Genomic DNA, 24,468 nt, shown 5'->3' on the forward strand with positions numbered 1-24,468 from the left:
CAAATACTCTAATTTGTAAACCATCAACAAAATTAAGAATTTGTTGTAGGTTCAGATAAAAGAGTAATTGTGGTAATATGTTCGTGGGTTTTCTCTAATTTTTTCGTTAAAACAGGTATAATATTAAAAAACTAATTTTATGTGAAAACATTGGAGAATAAAGTTAACCATTTAATTTCTAATGGCATACTATACTTCAAAAAATAATTTTCTTCGTAGTAAGAAGACGTAACCTAGGCATTGCCTTTCAAGGCCATAAAAGTAGAATGAAATCATGTGGGATATTTTGTAGTGGTCATTTTTATGCACAAATCCTATGCTTTACTACTATAAATTTCTTCTAGCAAACACATGAAAAGAAGCCAAAACGACTCGCTCTGACTTAACCTTTCTTTACAGTTGCAGACTTAATGATGTCCACAAATTTAGCCTTCAGTGAAACTCCTCCAACAAGAAATCCATCAAGATTAGGTTGTGCTTCTAATTCAACACAATTTCCAGCATTTACAGAGCCACAATAAATAATCCGAGTTGATGCTGATACTTTAGGACTAACATTTACCTTAAGTCAATTCCTTAATTCATAATGCACCTCCTGAGCCTCAGTTGGGGTTGCAATTTTCCCAGCTCTAAGTGTCCAAACATGCTCATATGCTAAGGATGTTGCTCTAGTCAACTGCCTTATCTGCTATTTTCTGTTTGTTCAGAAACAACATTCAATGTATCTCCAGTTTCCCACTATTCAAGAGTCTCTCCAACACAAGCTATTACCTACAAACCTTGAGAAAGTGCATAAGCCACTTTATCTGCAACAAACTCATTATCTTCTTTAAGTATAAGCCTTCTCTCTGAATGACCGAGTATAACCCATGGAATTTCCAAATTGATCAACATCTCTACACCGATCTCTCCAATGAAAGAACTTCCTTTCCTTACCCAACAATTTTGTGCAACAACTGTGAAATCAGAGCGTAGCAAGACCTTCACTATTGAAAGAAACACAAACAGAGGGCTCACAATAACCTCCACAACATCTTCAGATGGAACTTCTGCTTCATTGAGAGTACTAACAAGTTTTTTAACCTACTCCAAAGTACCATTGCATTTCTAGTTCCCTCCAATGAAAAACTTACAACCAATCGTGTCCTCGTTGTAGGTTTTAACCTCATACAAAAATTACCTACATACGAATTCTAAAAAAACATAAAATAAACAATGATAAGAGCATAAAACATAAAACAGATATACACAAAGATTTTCCCGTGGATCCCAAAACTGGGACTACCAGATTTATTTTTCATTATATTCCTTTCAATGTTACAATACATATATATACATGCGAAGAATCCATAAACCCCAATCCATTAACCCTAAATTAGAACATAATTGTAGTTTCCTTGACCGAATCTACAAAATACTATGGATAGAAAACCATCATGCCCAAAACCATGTGCAAAATCCATGCACAAAACCATAGGTAGGTTCACCCACCTAATATAGGGTCCGAAAAAAAAAGTTCCCTGGGCGCTGCCCCAGACCCCATGCAAGGGGGCTATTGCCCCCTTCCAAACCTCCCTGCTGCACCCAGTGCAACGTACAATGGGGCCTACCGCCCCCCACGTGCGGGGTAGTCATGGAAATAATATAACACACACCTAGCATTCTCCCATGTATTGTTTTCTTTCCACAGGAGACCTTAGTCATTCGTTCAGCCCTGCAACGCCCCTTGTTTCTCTACACCAACAGAATTTCTCAGTGCTCATAGACTTTGTCAATACATCTGCAATATTCTTCAAAGTGTCCACCTTTACCAGTAACACCTTTTTATCCTCAACCATATCCCTCACAAAGTGATATTAAACATCAATGTGCTTTCTCTTTGAATGATAAGCAGGGTTCTTTGCCAAGAAAATTGCACTTTGGTTTTCATAGTCTATCCTTATAGCTTGATGTACTAACTCCATACTTGAACACAATATTTGGAACCAAATTTCTTCCTTTCTTGCATGAGTGGATGTCATGTATTATGTCTCTGTAGTTGAAAGTGCCACTATAGACTCTCTTTTACTCATCCAACTGGCTGCACCTCCAAATAGGCTAAACACATACCCACTTGTAGATCTTCTCTGATCCAGATCACCAACACGGTTTGCATCAACAAAGCCATGAATGTCCAAAACTTTTTCCAATCCTTTTCTTCCTTGGTAGCACAAACCATAATCACTAGTGCCACACAAATACCTGAAAACCCGCTTCATTGTTGTCCAATGCTCCTTCCCTAGTTTTGAAATAAATCTGCTCAATACTCCCACTGCATGTGCAAGTTTTGGCATAGTATGGACCAATGCATACATCAGGCTATCAACTACACTTGCATATGGAATGCGAGATATGTCCTCTTCCTCTTCTTGTGTCTTGGGACACTGTTCAATAGATAACTTTACACCTACAAGAATAGAAACCTTCACTAGTTTACTATCCTGCATATTAAACCTCTGCGTCATTGTCTCGACATACTTCCTCTAGCTTAACCAGAGCTTCCTCTTTGCTTGATCTCATTTAGTTTCCATGAACAAAATATAGTTTGCAGCACCAAGATCTTTCATGTCAAATTTGGAGGATAATTGGGTCTTCAAATCCTTGATAATTTCTTTTTCATATCCAACCAGCAACATATCATCCACATAGAAGACTAGATAAATAAGATGGTCGCCAATTAATTAAAATACACAGAGTGATCTGCTTCTCTTCTGGTGAAGCCAAGTCCCCGTATAAATGTATCAAATTTCTGATATGACATCCTTGGTGATTGTTTCAACCCATACAGAGACATTTTTAACTTGCATACCAATTCTTTCTTACCCTTCACCGCAAAGCCTTCAGGATGCTTCATGTAGATCTCTTCTTCTAGATTCCCATGGAGAAATTTTGTCTTCACATCCATCTGTTCTACCTCAAGATCAAAAGCAAAAACAACAAATAAAAGTAATCTAATAGAAGCTACCTTGTCAACAAGAGAAAAAATATCACCAAAATCAATTCTCAACAATTGGGAATAACCTTTTCTATCAATTGAGCTTTGAATTTATCCACCTTTCCTTATGCATTCATCATCTTCTTAAACACCCATTTGCTGCCAATGGTTTTCCTTCGAGCCAACAACTCCACTAGATCCCAAGCCTCATTTTTGTGCAAAGATATTGTTTCATCAACCATGGCCTCTTTCCATAGTTTTCCATCCATTGAAACTACTGCTTCCCTCACAGTTCTTGGATCATCATTAATAATAGATAAAGAAAAATTTGAACAGAAAGTAGACGAACTATACCTTTCTCATTGTCTTCTTTCTCGAACTGATCTTCTCATAGCTGGAGTCTGTGGCTCTTCATCTTCTGATTCCTCTTCTGTTGTAGAGTCTGATTCTTCCTCCTTTAGCTCAAACTCTATCTTCTCAAGTTCCTTTGGTAGGATTTCATTTTTAATAAAATCTTTCACCTCTCTAAACACCACATCTTGGCTGTACACAACCTTCCTTGTTTCTAGGTTCCAAAGCTTATAACCTTTTAAACCATCCTTATACCTAATAAATATGCACCTTTTAGATTTACTATCCAACTTTGTTCTTTTCTCCTTTGGAACATGTACTTATGCATCACATCTAAATACTCTTAGATGTGAAAGAGAAGGTTTCTTACTAGTCCATACCTCTTGTGGAGTCTTATCCTCCAACGCTAATGAAGGTGATATGTTGACCAGGTAACATGCAGTCTCCCCCACCTCTTTCTAGAATACCTGTCCTAACCTGACACCACTCAGCATGATTCTTGCCTTTTCCATCAACGTCCTATTCATTCATTCTGCAACTCCATTTTTATGAGGTGTGTATGGAGTAGTCTTCTTCTGTGCTATAAAAAACTTCTTACATAACTATTCAAATTCCTTCTTTCAAACTCCACCGTTATCTGTCCTTAACACCTTTATCTTATTCTCTGTCTAGTTTTCCACAAGAGCCTTAAATTCTTTAAACCTATCAAAGACTTCAAATTTATTCCTGATGAAATATATCCATGTATTCCTTGAGAAGTCATTTATAAATGATACATAGTACATAGACTTACCCATTGATGGAACCAACACGGGTCCAAACACATCACTGTGCACAAGCTCTAATATTTGTTTCACCCTCTTAGCACCAGAGGGGAAAGATTTTGTCTCCCACATACACAACTTTCACAAAAGTCAAAATCCAGAGAGAAATTAGACATACCTTATACCATACCATTACCATGAAGTATTCGAAGGCCCTTCTCTCCAATATGTCCAAGCCTTTGATGCCATAAAATGTTCTTTTCTCCAGAGACCACTAGATTTTCAACACCACTTTCAGGAACCATAGAACTATTGGCACCCATCAATAATAGTGATACCTTGAAGCTTGTATAGAGTTCCAATCCGAACTCCCTGCATCAATACGGGTGCTCCCTAAATCATCTTTCTGGTATCTTTCTAAAACACTATTTTTACACCTACAACATCTAGCTTGCTTACAAAAATCAGATTTATGGCCAATGCAAGAATATGTAGAACACCCGGAAGTGTTCTAATCCTTCCACCTTGTAACTTCAACTTGACTTTTCCATGACCAACGATTCTATCCTTCCTATCATCACCTAAGAAGACATCACCACCATCATATTTCTCATACTCGTAAAACCACTCTCTATGGGGAGTGAAGTGAAATGATGCACTTGAGTCAATCAACCATGCCTCGTGATCTACATGTTTACTTGAAGAAGAAGCCAAGTACACATCCCCACCTACATATTAGTTGGTTTTCACGTTCGTAGAAGGAGAATCATCAGATCCCTTTCCTTTCTCAGGAGCTTTAGATTTACAGCCGCTTTTGAAGTGTTCTTGCTTTCCACATTTCCAGCACACCTTTACATGTTTTCCTGAAGATTTAGATCTTCCTCTAGATTTAGATCTCCCACTCGAGGTCTTATTTTTGTTTCTTTTCTGGGGCTGTCCTTGTACAGAAAAGGCATCACCATTCTAGCCCTCCATATTTTTCCATCTCATCTCCTTCGACAGTAAGGATGAGACTATTTCATAGAACTACAAGGCAGTTGCATTGCTACCTATTGCAACACACAAACTATCCCACAAATCTAGTAGAGAACACAACAAACTGATGCACTTATCTTCATATAAAATTTTAATATCAATAGATAATAATTGACTTACCACAATAGTGAAGGCATTCAGATGCTCTTTCACCGAGTCTCCATCTTTCATCCTTAGGTTATACAAATTTTTCCATAGGAACAATTTATTCACCAGAGACTTATATAGGTACAAAGTCCCTAACTTGTCCCGCAAAGCCTTCACTGAAGCTTCCCCTGATACATTCAGCAATATTGAATTAGAGACACACAATTGTATTGCGCTCTTTTCCTTCTGATCCAACCTCGCCCACTCTTTAGCTGACATTGTTGTTGGTTTAGTACCCAGATCTACCCTGATTCACTGATATTTATCCACTAGCAGATCCTTCATCATGAGTTTCCACAACTCAAAACTTTGACCATTAAATTTCTTGATCTCTATCTTTCCACGACTCGCCATCTTCTTTCACCATAAGAATCGATCCTGCAGATCTCCCACTGAACAGAGTCTACCATAGGCTCGCGAAAAACCCCTCAGTAGCCAAGGCATCCCCTTGAAGCTGAAACAACTCCGATACCAAATGTAGGTTTTAACCCCGTACAGAAATTACCCACATACGAATTCTAAGAAAACATAAAATAAACAATGGTGAGATCATAAAACATAAAACATATATACACAAAGATTTTCCTCTGGATCCAAAAACCGGGACTACCAGATTGATTTTTCATTATATTCCTTTCAATGTTACACTACATATATATGCATGTCTAAGCATCCATAAACCCCAATCCATTAACCCTTTATTAGAACATAATCGTAGTTCCCTTGACCGGATCTACAAAATACCATGGAAAAAAAAACCATCATGCCCAAAACCATGTGTGGAATCCATGCACAAAACTATAGGTAGGTCTGCCCACCTAATATAGTGTCCAAAAATAAATTCTTGGGGCATTGCCCTAGACCCCCCCTAGCATGTAGGCTAGTCATGGAAAGAATATAACACACACCCAACACTTACGAATCAATCAAGGAAACCTCTCCCCAAAACATAGAAAAAAATTACGTGAAAGATTCAAGTAGAGAATTTGTTCTTGGGTTGAACCATAAATAGAAATTTTATTGCTCTCTATTAGTTGAACTATTGACGTAAATGTTTTGTGTGAAAAATATATGATTTTATTAAAAAAAATTGCAAGAACTCTATATCAATTATGTCATGCCCATCACCTAGAGAAGATAAATAGTATGTGGTAATCATGCTTGTGGAATTTCCCAGCACTAACTTCATAGGTGTATCAATTCCTTCAAACAAAAACTCCTCATCTGATTGAAATCCCAAACAAGAATAATTGGTAAGAGAAAGTTGGAATTGCTGGTAAACTAAGAGGGTTGGAAACCACCATGGCTGCAAATTTTACCGAGCAAATTTGGCAGATATTGGTGAAGGGTATACGAGCCAATTCTTCCACATGTCATCACAATATACCTTACCAAAATAGTCTCCAAGAAGAGGCCCTTTGGTTTCTTTTTAGCCAATGTACGTATCACTATCTTAATTAACTAAAAAATGTCACTTGTGCCTCATAGAGTTAAACTTTTTTCTATAAAGGTTACGATTTTAATTTGACCAAATTAGTTCCTTCAACTATCAATCTCAGTCTTATGTCTGCCATAATATCATTTAAACGAAATTTTCTACCCTTAATTGTTCATTTGTATGAACTTTCCATGTTCTTGAAATGAATTCGAGTTAAATTCAGTATTGAATCATTGGCTCATCAATTGATCAACTTCCTAACCTAGGATTAACTTGAAGATTTAGTCCATCTTCATTCATATGTAGCCCGAATTAAGGATGATATCCCACTTCTATATCTTTAACAACTTCAAATTTGAAGAAACTAATGAGGACAAGCGCAACAATCTTCATTTGCATGTATGCAAAATCTTTACAAAGAAAAATGCAAGGTCTTCACTGCAAGCCAAAAGTAAAAATTATTCCCTTTGAAACATGGTTAAATTTATCTTTCACAATAAATTAATTTTAATGCATAGACCAGGCACACTTACATGAAATGCAGTGAATTTGAATGATGATTGAGGCTGAAAGATTCCATCCTTCGACTCTCTTTCAAGTTTAAACTCCTTAGTGTCGTTGCCCCAAAGATATGTCATTCTTCCCATATGAGAAGGAAGATAGCACATGATATCACCTCTCTTGATTTTGAATCCATTTGGAAGGATATCGTTAGAAATTGCATACTTCCCATTCTACAAAATGTTTTCAATTGTTGATAAACTATATTATTTGTTCTTTGAACTGAACTAAACTAAAATAACTAAAATGGTCTTTTATAGTCCAAAATTCATATTCAAACTTCTCTCTTTGCCATGAGAGAAAATAATTTGTGAAAACACAAAGAATCAACGTAAATATGCATATATTATATCCAATGATCTGTTCCATAGAATTAAAAATTGGAAGAGTAGATATCTTGTTGAGGAGAAACAAGATTAGCACCATACAATTACTCATGGAAAATAGACATTCGACATAATGTTTAGTGTACCTAAATGCCAACCAAAACATACAAGTGTCTTACCACAGGAACAATAGGGTATAAGTGCAGGGTCTCTGATAAAGCCACGTGAAGGTAGTGCATCTTATCCAATATTGTATATGTCAAGATTTCAGAAAACATAGTTAAAGATTCTTCCATGGACACACATTCATTAACCTTGATCAGGTTAGGAACTTCTTGAAGAACCTGTTTTTGAACATCTGGGATTTTGCAAAGCAAGTGAAAGAACCAACAAAGGGTAATTGCAATTGTGTCCCGCCCAACTACAATGAAATTTAGAACAATATCACACAGATACTTGGGAGATTCATTCTATGGAATCTTCTCAGTTGATGAACCAATTGGGTAAATTATTTAGAATATTTGGCCACATTTTAATGGCGACTGGAGGAGTGAAGTGATTCTATGACAAGTGGATTTCTTTCTTATGACACATATCCAAATAATTTTCTTTTAGAACATGTCATATGTTCCGTCACTCTTTGAAAAATGGAGAGCCAGCGAAGGTGGTGCTAAGTGTTGTGAACAATTCATTAGAGAGAAAGAAGTTTCTTTACACATCTAAAGTGATAAGCACATGACTGATCTCTCTCTACATCACTGGCCATAGCAGAGGGACTGGCTCTATAACTTGCAGAATTATTTTTATTATTCCTGGGCACTGACATTTCTGGTGGTGAGGGGTGGGAATGTAAGTTAAGAATTTATTTGTTTCCCATATTTGGTATTGATACCTATATAAGAATTCACAAGATATGGACTGAGAGTGGTTGTCATCTCGTGGAATACCATGCTGGCAAGATATTTACAAAATAGGCTTGTTGAGGTTGCCATGGAAGTTTTTTGGAAAATGCGAGTGGAATGTGTGGAATTGAATCAATTTGCATTCTTTAACACCATAAAATCATGCGCTACTATGGCAGGTTTGGAAGAGTGTAGGTAGGTTCATTTCCATATTGTTAAAACTGAGTTTGATTCTGATGTATTTGTAGGAAGCTTCCATTTCGATATGTCTGCAAATTGTGTAAAGCTAGGGCATGCAGGTGAAGTATTTGATAGGATAGCTGAACCAAATGTGGTGACTTGGACCACCATCATTTTTGGGTATGTGTAGAGTAATGGTTTCGAGGAGGCTCTGAAGCTTTATTTCCAGCTATCCTTTCATGGCATCAAACCTAATGAGTTTTTGTTCTCCAACACACTTAGTGCATGTGTCAGTCTTCTAGCCTTAGAACAGGGAATGCAGATCCATGCCCACATTGTGAAAACTAGATTTGAATAACAGAAATGTGTTGGGAATCTCTTATCGAAATGTATTCGAAGGGTGGGTTCCTGAAGGATGCCTAGTGAATACATGATTTGATGCCAGCAAAGGAAGTGGTATCATGGACTACCATTGTTGTAGGATATACATAGTATGGGGATGGAAGTGGAGCCCTTCAAGTTTTTGAACAAATGCAACAGGCGGGAGTAAAGCCAAATAACATTACCTTTGTTTGTGTATTATCTGTTTGTAGCCATGTTGGCTTAATGGATGAAGGTCTTCATTACTTCGATGCTATGTTTTGTGATCATGGCATAATGCCCACATGTGACAACTCTCCAATAGTGGAGATGTTGGTTCTGGTTCTGTTCGGACTACGGATCCAATCAAGAATCGATTGGGGATAAATGTACTTTTGATATACCACCTTTTTCCATAAACTGGTAGATGAGAGTAACTTCCAACCCATTTTTTCCACAAGATATTTTGCAAAACAGTTAAGATCCTTCATTCCCCATCCACCCCATCTTTTGGGTTTGGCTATTTGATCCCATTTGACCGAGGCAAAAGTCTTGCCTTCATGGTTTCCTCTCCATAAGAATCTATGATATATTTGTTGTATTCTATAGGTGATTCCTTTTGGAATTCAAGCTAGGGCCATCTAGTATATTGGTATGGCCACTAATAATGATTTGATGAGCAACAGTTTGGTTTCTCTTGATCACCAACGTTGCTGCCAAATGTTGATACGTCCCTCATTTTTTGCTATAAGCCTTGTCTAATCCATAATACAATAATTGTTAGGTTTTATTTTGTAGCCCAAATACTTGATTCCCTCCTCAAGGACCAGATGTTTGTATTGAAGGTGATGTAGTGCATATTCTCTTTCATTGAGTAAGCAATTTATGGTCATAATGGTAAACTTGATCTGATTAGGAATCATTTCGGTTGTTTTATTAAAGATGGATAGTATATGTTGGAAGTTTGAGGTGTCACTAATGGATCCATCAAGGAAGATGAGAAAATCATCAACAAATAAGAGATGAGTTATAAAAATAACATCAGTCATTTTAACCCCAATTAAATCTCCGCACAATCTAGCAGCGGATTTGAGTCTACTTAATCCTTCCATGATAAGGAGGAAAATCAGAGGTGATAAGGGGCATCCTTGTCTGAGTCCCCTCTCAGCATGAAAGAAGTTTGAGGCCACACTATTGATAAGTATTCTATAGGAAATAGTGGAGACATAACACATGACCTAGTTGACGAAAGAGTGAGGAAATCCATTATGGGTTAAGATGAGATACAGATAGGTCTAGTTGGCATGGTCAAAAGCTTTAGAGAGGTCAATTTTGAGAATGATGCTTGATTTTCTTGAGTTTAATGGTATGGAGGCCTTCTTGAGCTGTACATATGGCTTCATGAATCTTTCAGTGATTTAGAAAGGCAAATTGTTCCTCAGATATATGATGGTATAATATAGGTTGATACGATTGGCGATGAGTTTGGATATGATTTGGTAAATACAGTCACATAAGGAGATAGGTAGAAAATCGTCAAAGGAAATGGGATTATCGGATTAAGGTATAAGAGAAATGAAAGTGGAATTGAAACTCTCCTACATTCTTCTAGTCAGTCTGTAGTCTTCAATTGCCAATAAAAGACCCTTGCCAATTAATTGGAAGAAAGTTAGGTAGAATTTGATGGGCCAACCATCCAGACCCAGACTTTTGTCTTTTTTGAACCATTTCAGTACAACTTCTATTTTCCCCAGAGTCACAGGTTTGTTCAAGTTATCCAAGTCATCTTCATCCACAAACCGAGGAAGTGTTCTGGCTATCCTAAGCACCTCTGCAATAGTCGCTTCTCGAGGGGCTTTGAATAACTGACTAAAGTGTCTGATGCCCATGTCTGCAAGTTGATTAAAAGAAGTGGCCTCCCTTCCCGACACATCTTTTAATGACCAAATGGTGTTGGTGATCTTCCTTCCTCTCGCACATTGTTGGAAAAACTTGTGTTGTCATCCCCAACTTGGAGCCAGATGGCTCTACCTTTTAGTCTCCATCCTTCCTCCTTTTGGCTTAATAGTCTAATATTTTCTGCTTCCAACCTTGTTAGGTTGACTTTATGTTCCATGAAGCAAAAACCAGAGTTGTCCGAATGAACTAGAGCTGCAAGTTCAACTTCAATATTCGGCAATGTAGTTTCATCCCTTCTATTCTTTTCCTTGGCCCACTCTATTGTTGTGTGTTTGAGGCGAGATAGGTTATTAGCTATGATTTCAGCATGAGGGGTGTTGCTTTCCTGGCTGCAATGGGTCCATGTCTCTTTAAAATTTTTGTGTAACTCATCTTCCTTAAGAGAGACATAGTTGAATTTGAATGGGGATTTTGGATTACAAGAGGAGTTCGCAACTTCCAAGAAAATGGGGGAGTGATCTGATATACCTCCAAAGCCTACCCATTATCGGATCTTGTCGAATAGATCCACTAACTGTGCCTTAATGAGAAAATGATCGAGTCTTTTGGCGAGAGAAGCTTCCCCAGTTCTCTAATTTCACCAAATAGGTTGTATTCTAGACATATCAATGTTCAGGAAATTGAGGTGATCCAATAGTTGCTCAAAGAAATCCGTGAGGGGGTTAGTCTGAGCATGATTCCCCCATGATTCTCCATGGACCAGGGAGAAATTTAGATCTCCCCCTATGATAATATTATCAATATTCATGAGGGAAGATGACATCAAATTTTCCTAGAAGGCTTCATGGTTGTAGCAGGGGCCGTATATATTAATCATTCAAAGAGGGGTATCCAAATCAATAGAGATAATATCTTATCCCAAGACTCCTTCCCTCCCCCATAGATTTTCAATCTTCATAGTTCTGAAATGGGGCTCTTGTTACCAGGACCATTCAAATACCTTACAGTTCGACTAGGCTCTCGGAGAGGAGGTCTGGTTATTTAAGTCGACTATCAAGACTCTGTTTTTTTTAATTTATAGTGCTTCTCGTTTCCTATGATAGTGTTGCTCAAATTGGAATTATGAATGAATGAATTAATTCCAGTGATGGTTCTATTACTGTTAAATCTCTGAATGAATGTGGTTTTCATAGATTTATACATAGAGATTAATTTTCTTTAATAATTAATTTCATACAGTTAGTTTTTCATTTGAATGTGCAGTTTTCATTTCTGTTGGGCCTCTTTTCCCTTCTAGTTTTCCATTTAATCCTGACCTTCACAGTCTCGGCTATTGTCTCTAGCTCTTTTAGCTCAGCTGGTTGAAAAACAACTTAGCAAATATGGCAGGAAAACAAAGTTGCCAGACTCTGTTAACCCTTCGAATTGCAGCTTAGTTTAGTAAACACTATTAAACACTAACCCAGGGTATTGAGAAACCCTCTGATGACATACTGGGGACCAGGCCATAAAGTGTGGGAACTAGATTTAGTTTGATTAATCACGGTCGAAGTTCTGATCCAACATTACTTTCCCTTCACTAGTTATCCATATGCATGAATTTCCATTTTGTTTGCAATTATCAACTGCTCCAAAGGGAATGCATGCATTTCACTTATTATTCCTTTCCATGTTCACTTGGGTAATATCGTCTTGATTTTCTTAGGTTAACACACATGAGATTCTATAATTGTATATTAGGGAAAATAATCCCAACTCTTGCATGAAAATGTTGCTCCTTCTTTAGTGTTTTAATGAAAAATCTCTTATTGTTTTATAGTCTATATTTCCGAGTTTACTTTTTTTTAAACAAAATGTACATACAATGGTGACCCCATTATATAATTCTTTCATGCTTTACTAATTCAGTTCTTGACTGGATTATACAATCTGGGTACTTCTATATATATATTCTTAACGAGAAATATGGACAACTTTTTTTCTTTATTTCTTCTATTTTTCAGTTAGCAGCATTACTCTATAATGCAGAAACTCATTAATATAGTTTATATTAACTCATTAATACAGTAAAGTAAATTATAGTAATGTAAATGCATCAACTATACTAACCATAACCAGAAGTCTCTCCTCCCAACCTTGAGACTGGCAATGATGTCTATGTCTCCCCCTGAGATTCCACTCATCCAGATAGTATAGGTTCAATTCCCAAGTGATCTAGTCTCCAAACCTCAAGACCCTCGGTCCAGTTTAGAGTCCCAACTTGTAAGGATCTATTGAGGATTCCACTGGCCCAAGTCCAGCTCAAGAATATCCTTAGACAATAGTACACTGCTCACCTACAGAGCATCTTGTGTCAGGTATGTGTATCCTTTGCTCTCCCTTCGTCCCTCCGACTCCCTCTCTCATTTCACTTCCAAAAGAAAGAGAGAAAACCTTTTGTGGAACTACCCTTTTCTAGGGAGGAAAAATAGGCTCAACTAACCTAACTATCTGGAGAGTTTTTTTTTTTTTTTTTTTTTTTTTTTTTTTTTTTTTTTTTAGGCATATATAAAATTTTCTTTTAATACTCAGGGACTTAACCAAGTCTGAGTCGCTACATTTATTTGGTCTTCCACTTAGACCGAAATCAGTAACAAAGTTTTTAAAAGTAAATAATGTCAAAGTTAAAACATAAATTCATGAACAATATTATGGGTGTCACGTTCCCCCCCCCTCTCGGATGAAACATCGTCCCTAGTGTTTATTTCAAACTGCTTAAACAAGTTTAGATATCTTTACGCATAAATTCTTATCCTCCTAGGTAGCTTCATCTGGGCCAAAGTGCTTCCATTTCACTTTAACTTGGGTGATTTCTCACCTCCTTAGCATTGTTTTTCTCTCCTCTAGAATTCACAGAGGTTCTACCAACAGCTCTCCGTCAGGTTCGAACTACACTAAAAGATTGATGGTATCAATATAGATCACATTGGAAATGTTCTTATTTTGCAATTGAATTCATTATATGATTTACCTGCATATCCTGCAAACGAATCACATGTCTAGGGTCGTAGACGTATCCTTTTAATAATGAGACATGGAACACATCATGAATTATGATGTGCATGGGTAAGGCTAGTCAGTAACCTACTGGTCCAATCTGTTCCAAAATTTGGAAGGGTCCACAGTATGTGGGTTCCAATTTGGCGCAACTACCCCACCCCAATGTGCTTCTTTTAGGCTTAATTTGTAAATAGACATGGTCTCCCACTTGGAATTATCAGTAAGTCCTCTTCTTGTCTTCATAAATCTTTTGCCTGTCTTGGGCAGCTTTTAGGTTTTGATGCACCTTCTTAACTATCTGCTCCATTTCTGTGAGCATGTCAGGTCCTAATACCAACTTATCCTCGGGATTATTCCAGTTGGTAGGCACCCTGCACTTCCTCCCATATAATACCTCAAAGGGAATCATTCCCAGATATTCATGGTATCCATTATTATAAGCAAATTCAACTAAGTGGAGATACTCCTCCCACTTCATTGGTTGTTACATTACGTACATTATTAACATATCCTCTAGAATTTGATTCACCTGTTCAATCTATCCATTGATTTGGGGGTGATATGCAATGGTAAACTGAATTTGAGTCCCCAAGCTCATGAATAGAGCTTTCCAAAAAGGATAGGTAAATTTCACATCTTTGTCAGAGATCACCACTCGTGGTATACCATGAAGTTGAAATATCTCTTTCATAAAAATATCAGCAGTTTCAATTGTTCTATATGTGGATCTCACAGGTACGAAGTGAGTTGCCTTACTTAGTTTTTCCACTATGACCATGATGGATTTGTTCAATTTTCTAGTTTTGGGAAACCCTATTATAAAATCCAGTGTAATAGTATCCCATTTCCATTCTGGAATGGGGAGAGGGTGGAGCAATCCAGCAAGGTGTTAGTGTTCTGCCTTAACTTGCTGGAATTCCAAGCATTTTGCCAAATAGTCAGTGATGTCTCTTCTCATTCTTGGCCAGAAGAAAATCTTTTTAATTGCAGACAATAGTTTCTGATACCCGGGGTGAGCAGCATACGGGCTCCTGTGAAACTCATCTAACATAAATTGTTTAACATAAATCTAATTAGGAACATATATTTGCCCCTAAAGGTTAGAAATCCTTCACTATTTAAACTATAATCATATTGTCTTCCTAATTTTTGTACTTGATTAGCTTGCCGCCATAAAAACCTATAGTTAGGGTCATTGTGGGAAACTTCTTCCACTTTCTCTAAGAACTTCAATTCCACTCAATTGTACCAGACTTCATATACACAATTTAATTTACTACTCAACGCGTCAGCCACCCAATTCTCTTTTCCCTTAATTTGTTTCATATCGAAGTTGAATTCGCTCGGAAAAGTAGTCCATCTCACTTGACGAGCATTCAAATGCAGTTGGGTAAAAAAAATCGTTAAACGGCTATGATCAGTCATTAGCAAAAATTTATTACCCAAAAAAAAAATTTCGCCATACCTTCAACGTGTGCACCACAACGGTTAGTTCCAAATCATAAGTAGAGAATCGCTGCTCATGATCCTTCAGTTTGCAAGATTCGTAGGCTATGACTTTCCCATATTGCATCAGTACCCCCCTTATACCTTCCTGGCACGCATCTGTGCAAACAATGAACTCTTTTCCTGAGTCAGTTACATTTAAAATAAGAGCAGAAGTTAATACTTACTTCAGGCATTCAAAACTTTGTTGACACTCTGCCGTCCATTTGAAAACCCTTAATTTCCTTTCTAGGGAGGTAATTGGGTAAGCAGTTTTGGAGAATCCTTCAATAAATTGACGGTAGTATCCAACTAACCCCATGAAGGATCGAATATTAGCCACATTCCTAGGAATAGGCCACTCCATGATGGTTTTGATATTTTCGGGGTCAACTACAATTCCTTCTGCTGAAATGACATGGCCTAGGTATTGGATCTGAGTTTGGTAAAAGTCACACTTACTATATTTAGCATATAATTGATTTTCCCACAAAGTTTGCAACACAATTCTCAAATTCTTTTCATGGTCCTCCACACTTTTGGAGTATATGAGAATATCATCAATAAAAATTAAGACAAACTTGTCTAAATAAGGATGGAATATACCATTCATCAAGCTCATAAATGTGGCAGGGGCATTGGTAAGCCCAAAGGGTAATACTATGAATTCATAGTGTCCATACTGAGTTCTGAATGTTGTTTTGCAAATATCTTCTTCCTTAATTCGTATTTGATGATAGCCTGATCTTAAGTCAAATTTTGAAACAACCTTGGTCCCCTGAACTTGATCAAACATATCATCAATCCTTGGTAGTGGATATTTATTCTTAATAGTCAACTTATTCAATTGTCTATAATCAATGCACAACCATAGTGTACCATCCTTCTTGCGTACAAATAATACAAGGGCTCCCCAAGGTGACACACTTGGGCATATATATCCTTTGTCAAGGAGTTCTTGTAACTACATTTTAAGTTCTGTTAATTCAGGCACACTCATATGATATGGTGTTCTAGACACTGGGCTCGCACCTGGAATTAACTCTATGGTAAAATCAATGTTTCTCTTAGGCAGAAGCCTAGGTATTTCCTCTGGAAATACATCAGTGAATTCCTGTATTATGGGTATATTTCCAAGACCGGTTTTTTTTCCTTAGAATTTGTATAACCCACCTGGACTGCATAAATTTGGCAGCCTTTTCGAATGCACTTTCCTAGCTGATTAGTAGTGATAGGTCGTAATTTAACAACTCTCTTAATTCCTTGAATTTCTTGCCTTTCTCCTTTCTCTCCAAGGAAACTCACAATTTTCTCTTTGCAATCCACTATTGACCAATGTTTCTCTAGCCAGTCCATTCCAACCAGTATATCATATGCACCTAGAGGCAGAATATTCAAATCAACTACAATTTTCTACCCTGCTACCTCTAGGGAGCAATTTACCACCTTAGCAACAACCCTTCTCTTGGCCCCAGTAGCCAATTGCACCAGCCAAGGGTTTTTAAATTTTATTTTTGGTAAGTTACTTAGTTCTACCAATTTTGGGCTAATGTAGCTTAAGCTTGCACCTGGATCAATTAGAATGGAAACATAATGTTTAGATAGCTTACCTTCCAACTCTATCATCGTAGGTTGATATTCAGCCTGGCCATCGTCCAAGGCTGCATTAATCCATGGAATATTTTTGGCTACGTCCCCGACCATGGAGGCTTCTTGAAGGTTAGCGACCTGCTCAGTACGAGCACAATGAGGGAAATTTTTGAAATAATGAGGTTCCCCACAACCCCAACACTGCAAAGGGGGTTTCGACTGCTAACTAGTCTCTGGTCGACTTACCACCTCTGATTGTTTGTTTTCAACTTGCTACTCCGTTCTCTGTGGATTCCTCCCAACCACTTTTGTCTGTATTTTCCAATTCATATTCTTGACATTTGGGGATCTAGTCCCTCGAAAGTTCTGAAAATATCTTTGCCCCTTTTTATCCACCCCACCTTGTTACCTTATCCTTTTTGTTTCATCTGTTGGTAACAAATTCAGGCCTTCTAAATGGCTTCATCCATAGTTTTTGGGTAATCAAACTCTAGTTTTTCCTTCATAAACATAGGCAAGTTGTTGATAAAATGTTGTATCTTGGCTTTTTCCTCCCTAAGGTATGGGACATACCTTAGCAGGGACGTAAATTTAGTGATAAACTCATCAATAGTCAGCGGGCCCAACCTTAAATCATGAAACTCTCTTGCCTTCTCATCGTAGAAGCATTCAGTTAAATATTTGTCCTTGAAGTACTTTTGGAACTCATTCCATGTGACCTCCTGATCATCAATTCCTCGAACAGCTTTGACCTCCTCCCACCACAGAGTAGCTTTTCCCTGTAGTTGGAAAATGGCCAATTGAGCCTTCATGTTATTATCATACTCATATACTTGAAAATATTTGTTCATGTTAATTAGCCACGCCTCAGCAGCCTCTTCAACCTCTCTATCATACACCGAAGGTCTTATGTTCTTAGATTCGCCTTGCAGTTCTATTTTCTTCTTCTTGGGACCTCTACCAAGGGAGGAATTATCTTACCTTCTTTCCTCATTGTTACGTCTCCCTTCTATTTCCTCATGGTATTCCTCATGACTAATTGTCTCTATGCGGTCCCCATTTCCTACACTGGGTTTGGGTACCTGATGATTTTGTCGATATGATAGACTTTTTAGAATCCTCTCTTGTTCCTATCGGAGTCTTTCATTGTTAGCTCTAAGGTTGTTCATTTCCTTTCGCAGCTGCTGCGCTATCTCCAACAATGTTGCATTTGCTTATCAAGACTCTTCTCCCAACTGCACCCACATTTTTGGGTTGGTTTCTATATATGATACACGACCCCATCCTCGCGGTTCAGTTTTGCTCCACATCTTGTTTGTTTTTTTGTTTTTTGTTTTTGTTTTTGTACACAGTAACAATGTTGATAATCAGTTTACCCTGTTTTGCCACAGTGTTGAGCACTAGGCTTTGATACCACTTGTAACACGCAAATACCATGTCAATTACATTAAAAAAAAATGTAACAGCAGTTAATTAATTGATAGTGGTTAATTTTTTTTTTAGTGTAATTGACATGGTATTTGCATGTTACACAGTGGTTCCAGAAGAGATTGTTCATGCATACCTCCTTATTCTCCTTCTTACGAGAGTCTAGTGCGAACCCATGGTGGTTATCATTCATGTTTTGAAAAATAAAGATAAATATCTTGCATCGGGGAATAAATGACTATCACTGAAGATGGGATCTTAGTTGCAAGGCTGACTTGCAGAGGTAGAAACACATGTCATTTGGTTGTTCTTCTTGACTATTATTAACTAGGCACACCTTGACTATTATTAACTACGCATACCTTCTAGTACGCCTCTTACCTTTACTTGCATGTTTATTTACCTTTCATGATTATACATGCACTATGATCTGATATGTGAATATAGATATAATGACGTTGAGAGAAGCTCAGTACTTTTGTGTATAAGGAGAACTCACACTATTTTTTTTAGTAAAGAAAATATATTACTACATGTAGATAAAGATTCTTATCATATTACTACATGTAGATAAAGATTGTTATTATATATTTGCAGCATTAAAAGATAAGTAACCTTGCTTGTCTTTATATAACATTGCATATGCAGTTTATGTAAGAAAAGATAGGATGACTATTTTTTAACTTAAAAAGGGATTTCGTACTAATCCAAACAAATCCAAGTTGTTTTCTTGGAAGTGAATATATATTAAAGAGGGTAATTTGTGAAATATTTTCATGGGTGGTAAAAAATAAAAGAGAAAAGTTAATTAGATAATTTTTCTTGGAAGGTGGGATTTTCTTTTGAATTGTGTAGTTTTAATAAGTACCTTACGTGTTTATAAGACATAAGTCTTTGTTGAATAAAAGATAAGTAACTATGACCTTTTGGTTAATTAGAATAAATAAATCTTGTGATGTTCTTGAAAAGAACATAATGGTTTTGTTCTTAGTCATGGTACGATATTTCCATAGTGTTGGCAAATATTATTTATTTAATAAATCCATGGAGAAGATTCCCATACAATGGTTTTGTGCCTAGTCATGGTACGATATTTCCATAGTGTTGGTAAAGATTATTTATTTAATAAATCCACGGAAAAGATTCCCATACAATGGTTTTGTGCTTAGTCATGGTACTATATTTCCATAGCATTGGTAAGGATTATCTATTTAATAAATCCATGGAATAGATTCTCATGGATTCTCATGCATTAGACTAATGCATATCTTTGTGCATACAACAAATTTTCTAGATAGCTCTATCTTGGGAAATATGCTTTTCGAAAAGGGACTTGCATTTGCATACATGATAATGATGTCTATTGTATTGGAAGATTACTTAGATACATGCACAAAGAAGAAGCTAAGGGGCTAGCTCCCTTTGATTTTTTTTATCTAATTACATGCACGAAAAACAAAGATAAGTTGCTAGTATCCTTTAAGTGAAATGCACATAGAAGAAGCTAAAGGGATAGCTCTCCTTGAATAAGTTTTTATCTAGTTACATGCATGAAAAACAAAGATAAGTTGCTAGTATCCTTTAAGTGAAATGGATAGTTACAGTGGTTTCCTTTGCATATGAATATGTGTTGGTGTGAGAATGATCATAGTAACATGGTAATTATTTGGACATGCCTGATAATTATTTGTATATACATGCACAATGTTGTTAGAAGAAGCATATTGTGATCTTATATGCACATCTCATGTATGCACATGAATTAATGTTAAAAGATTGCTTATAAAGACTGAGTATGATTGATTAATACTTTATCTAATCATGTTACCAAAGCTTGTTGATGACAAATACTTTATCTAATCATGTTACTAAATCTTGTTGATGACAACAATGACAGGAAATGATGGTGATTTGTGAAAACGACAAATTATGTTTAACATTGTGGCACATAAGAACTAATTATCCATGCTTATGAGTACGAGCTATAGGATGGCCCATTGATGGAAAAATCACGCCACAAGGATATAGAAAGTGGTGATTTGTGGGTAAATGGTTACATAATGATTGTAATAGCTTTTAACTAGGTATGTTGTATTTTAATGATATTTCATTGTAATATTTTATATAACAATGGATAAGGGATGGACTCCCTTATAATCCATTGAGTGACCTGTGAACACCCTCATGAGCGTTTAGTAATAAAATTAAACATTTGTTGGTTTTCACCCTAAGGGGTTTCTAGGGTATATCAGTGTTTAATGATGTGATTGATTATTGTGTCAGTTTGATGATGTTGATTCCTTGCCTGATGTGATGTTCATAATTTCAAGTATGTGATTAAGTAATTTGGTTAAGGGAATCATGAAATGGATGCAAGGTTCATCATACAATTTATGTTAATATACTATAATAGTGGTTGCTAATGGTTACACAACTTATTATTCCTCTACTGAAAGTTACTCTACGTACTGATGAACATTCTATCTAATGGTTAATGAGGATCTGGAATATTGATTTAGATAATTACTTGTGGGTAATTTGTGTAAAATTTTTCTAACACCGTGCATTTTCATGTGAGGTCACTAGGGGATATTACATAAATATATACACCTTATTGCACTATAATTTACAATATTATATTGATATTTGATTTTTCATAGGCAACGGTTATTCATTATTGTTTGCTCCTAGGTATGAAACGCTTCCTCAAAAAAGGTGTATGTCTCCCAACTTTGATATAATAAAGTAAATATATGCATCTAACCAAGTCTTCCTGGTAATATTACATTAAAAGTTAATACTATTGATAGAATACAAAATGTTATCTAATGGAAAGTGGTATTAATAATAACTTATTTATTTTTTATTTGAAAAAGAATTTTCTCATAATTATGGTATAATAAAGTCATTACTAATTGCTCCAAAAGGTGCACAGAAAGGAGGATAAGATTGCTAAATTAAAAAAATTGTACTTTGATTTTCATAATCAATTAAATAATAATTGGTATACTACATTTAAGTTTTTAGTGGTTTTTTAATTTATTTATAACCATATTTGTTTAAAAGGTTGTTGTCTTTATTGCTCAGTGGAGCATAATGCATCTAGCTTGTTCAATTTTTTTAGTTATTTAATTATTGTATAATTAATTTTTCCCACTATTAATATCTTACATATTAGGTAAAAAAGATATATTTTCAAAAATTACATGGTCATTGCAACTTAGTGTCTAGACCAAACATGATGCATTTAATCATTACCAAACTTGCAAACACATGACTATATAATTTTTATCTATATTATCTCATTTATAGCTTGAGCACAGATTGAATATTGAAGTTAAAAACAATATTCTAACTACATTAATTTTAGTTTATTTAACTGGCTCAAATCCCTATGAACATAACATATCTATATTGTGGGGTAATTGTGCAATTGTCTCAAAGGGACATGAAGCATAACGACGAGTTGAAATGAACACCATAGCTATCAAACAATACACACTAACCAAGGCTTATAATATCATCCTCACTTAACAAACTACCAATCTCAATTTATTATGAAGCATGATAATCTTAGCTTATCACTGAATCGAAATTGAGAATATAAAGACTTAGAGAAACAATGAAAGAACAATTCTACTATAACATGCCTGATAAAGAATTATCACCATAATAATGGCAAAAGGTTGCTTCAATTTCTTTAACTGGTAAATACAAAAGTAAAAGTAGACAGTATCATCATATCTTGTATTGTAGTTTTAGCTAGCCCAGAAAGATGAGAACCAAAAGAAACACATTTTTATCCATATGGAGTGTAGCTACATGCAATCAAATTTAGTAATTTGCTCATTCATATTATAAATAAGAAAATGTAGCCCTCAAATTGATAGAAAATGGGAAATGGTAATGAAAAATACCTATTTATGCATTCCAAAGGGCCTCAATATTATTAAGAATCATTTCATAAGTCATTTTCGTAATGAATATTATGAGCTCACACCCACAAAAATGTTTCTTACATTAAATTTTCCATTTCTAGGTCGTATAAGTTGTTGGGAATTTCACCTTGTCTTGGATGTTGTATTTTGTTGGACCTTGCATGCTAGGAATTCAACTTGCAACTCGACCATAGCCCAACAGACTAAGGATTATTCCATGTATCATTAATGTTGACTTAACAATGAAATTGATTCATTTGATTTGACATTGCAACTAGCATGCATAAAGAGAAATGTGATTTGATGCAAATATTGGTAAACTCCTTAATCTGAATGCATCCACAAGAGGTTCATTATACATTCAAAGGAGAACAACCTCTCATTTATTAACCCCTTGTATTAAAACATGACAAAGAAGGATGGAGATCACCTTTTTCTTTTCAAGAAGAAAAAACCTACATCTTTTATTAGAAAAAACAAAAGACAATATAGATGCACAGGACTGAAATTCCATTATGGCAAGAGCATAGAAAAAGACCACAAGAGAAGCACACGTGCATAAATAGAGCAAAAGATTGTGCACCAAACAAGAATCAAAGCACCATGAACTTCAAAGGAAGCAAAAGAAAATGGAACCAATCCCTAATGAAAACTGAGAAGGTCCTGCATCAAAATGTCAGGGGACTGTGCTAAAACATTAAGATAAAAAGAGAGTAAGACTAGAAAAGAGCACCAAAACTTTAAGAAAGATAAAGTACAGTCCTCAAGATTGGAAGACCGCAAACACACAGAACAAAGCAACTCTAGAATGAAGGGCCAGGGAAAGGTAAATGTCAATTTGGCCCGATCGCAGAAGATCTTCCAATTCGAATTCTTGGAAATGAATCAAACCCAAGGGTGCATCGCATCTAAGCTTTGATAGGGAATCAAATTCAAAGTTTTGTTTGTGAAATATATGCGAAAAGGAGATTTGACGGAAGTACTATATCAGGGTCTTGATTCGCTGATGCTAATTGAGGAGATCTAGAGTCTGAAAGATGCAACAGTTGTTGACCCAGTCGATGATGACTTTAGAGTCCCTAAAGATGTCGATGTCCAATAATCCAATCCAAGAGGCACAAAAGAGAGAGCCCCATAATGCCAAGAGTTCCACCCTGGTGTTCAATTCCTTACCATTGTACCAAAAGAAACTATAATGAATCTCTTGATTCAGATATATTACCATCCCATAACCACAAGTCTCGAAAGAATTGGCTCCATCGAGGAAGCCAACAGGAAATAGAGACCAAAGTTCTATGAAAATCCGAGAGGAGGCAGTAGAAATGGAGGATTTAATGAAAAATTCCTTAAAGAAGGCCACAATCGAGGAACTTATCCTAAAGACCATAGGGTAAAAGGAGTCAAAGATGAGAGCATTGAAAGCTTGCTAGATACCTAAGATGAGAAGAAAGGGGAGAGTCTTGAGACTAGAGTGTATAGAGACCCAATGATGAAGGCAATAAAAAATGTGAGGCCAATATGGAACAAGATTGGATCCAAGAAGCCTTAAGACTTCAAAACTAATCTAGAAAAAGGGTAGTGGAGAAAGAGGTGAGTGATCTCTTCATCATGATCCATGTAAAGAGAACAATAGCCTAGGCCCAAGAAACCCCTCTTAGATAAATTATCCCAGGTAAAAATCCTTTTTTGGGCCACCAACCAAAGGAAACATTTTAGCTTCAAAGGAACATGCCAGTGCCATGATGATGAGCCTCATCATTGAGTAATTATATGGGCCTTAATTCACCTCCTAGCTTAGTCAAACCAACTGTTCTGACAACTTTTTGCATACTTTTGATTATATTTTGTTTATGAGATGAGTAGAGTTGGATATTTTGCTTTGTGGTCTAATGTGCATGTAATGCAGGAATAAAGGATAAAAGCAAGGAAAATGTAGGGATAAAAGATAAAGGCAACGAACTATGGTAAATACCTTGGTAAAAACTCGAATGGGACAAGGGAGAGGAATTACAGGAGGTAAATCCTCCTCATTTAGTGCCCCTCCATTTGAA

At 36.3% G+C, this 24,468-nt stretch overlaps 1 pseudogene; it reads right to left on the reverse strand.

The window, feature by feature from the left end:
* Positions 1 to 382: 382 nt before the first annotated feature.
* LOC149188349 (triosephosphate isomerase, cytosolic-like) lies at positions 383 to 18,045 on the reverse strand (annotated as a pseudogene).
* Between the last annotated feature and the right edge of the window lie 6,423 nt (positions 18,046 to 24,468).

Source organism: Pinus tabuliformis, chromosome 3_1 (genome assembly GCF_031772625.1).
Source record: "Pinus tabuliformis cultivar Carrire ecotype Pingquan chromosome 3_1, CPIR1, whole genome shotgun sequence".
Classification (NCBI taxonomy): Eukaryota; Viridiplantae; Streptophyta; class Pinopsida; order Pinales; family Pinaceae; genus Pinus; species Pinus tabuliformis.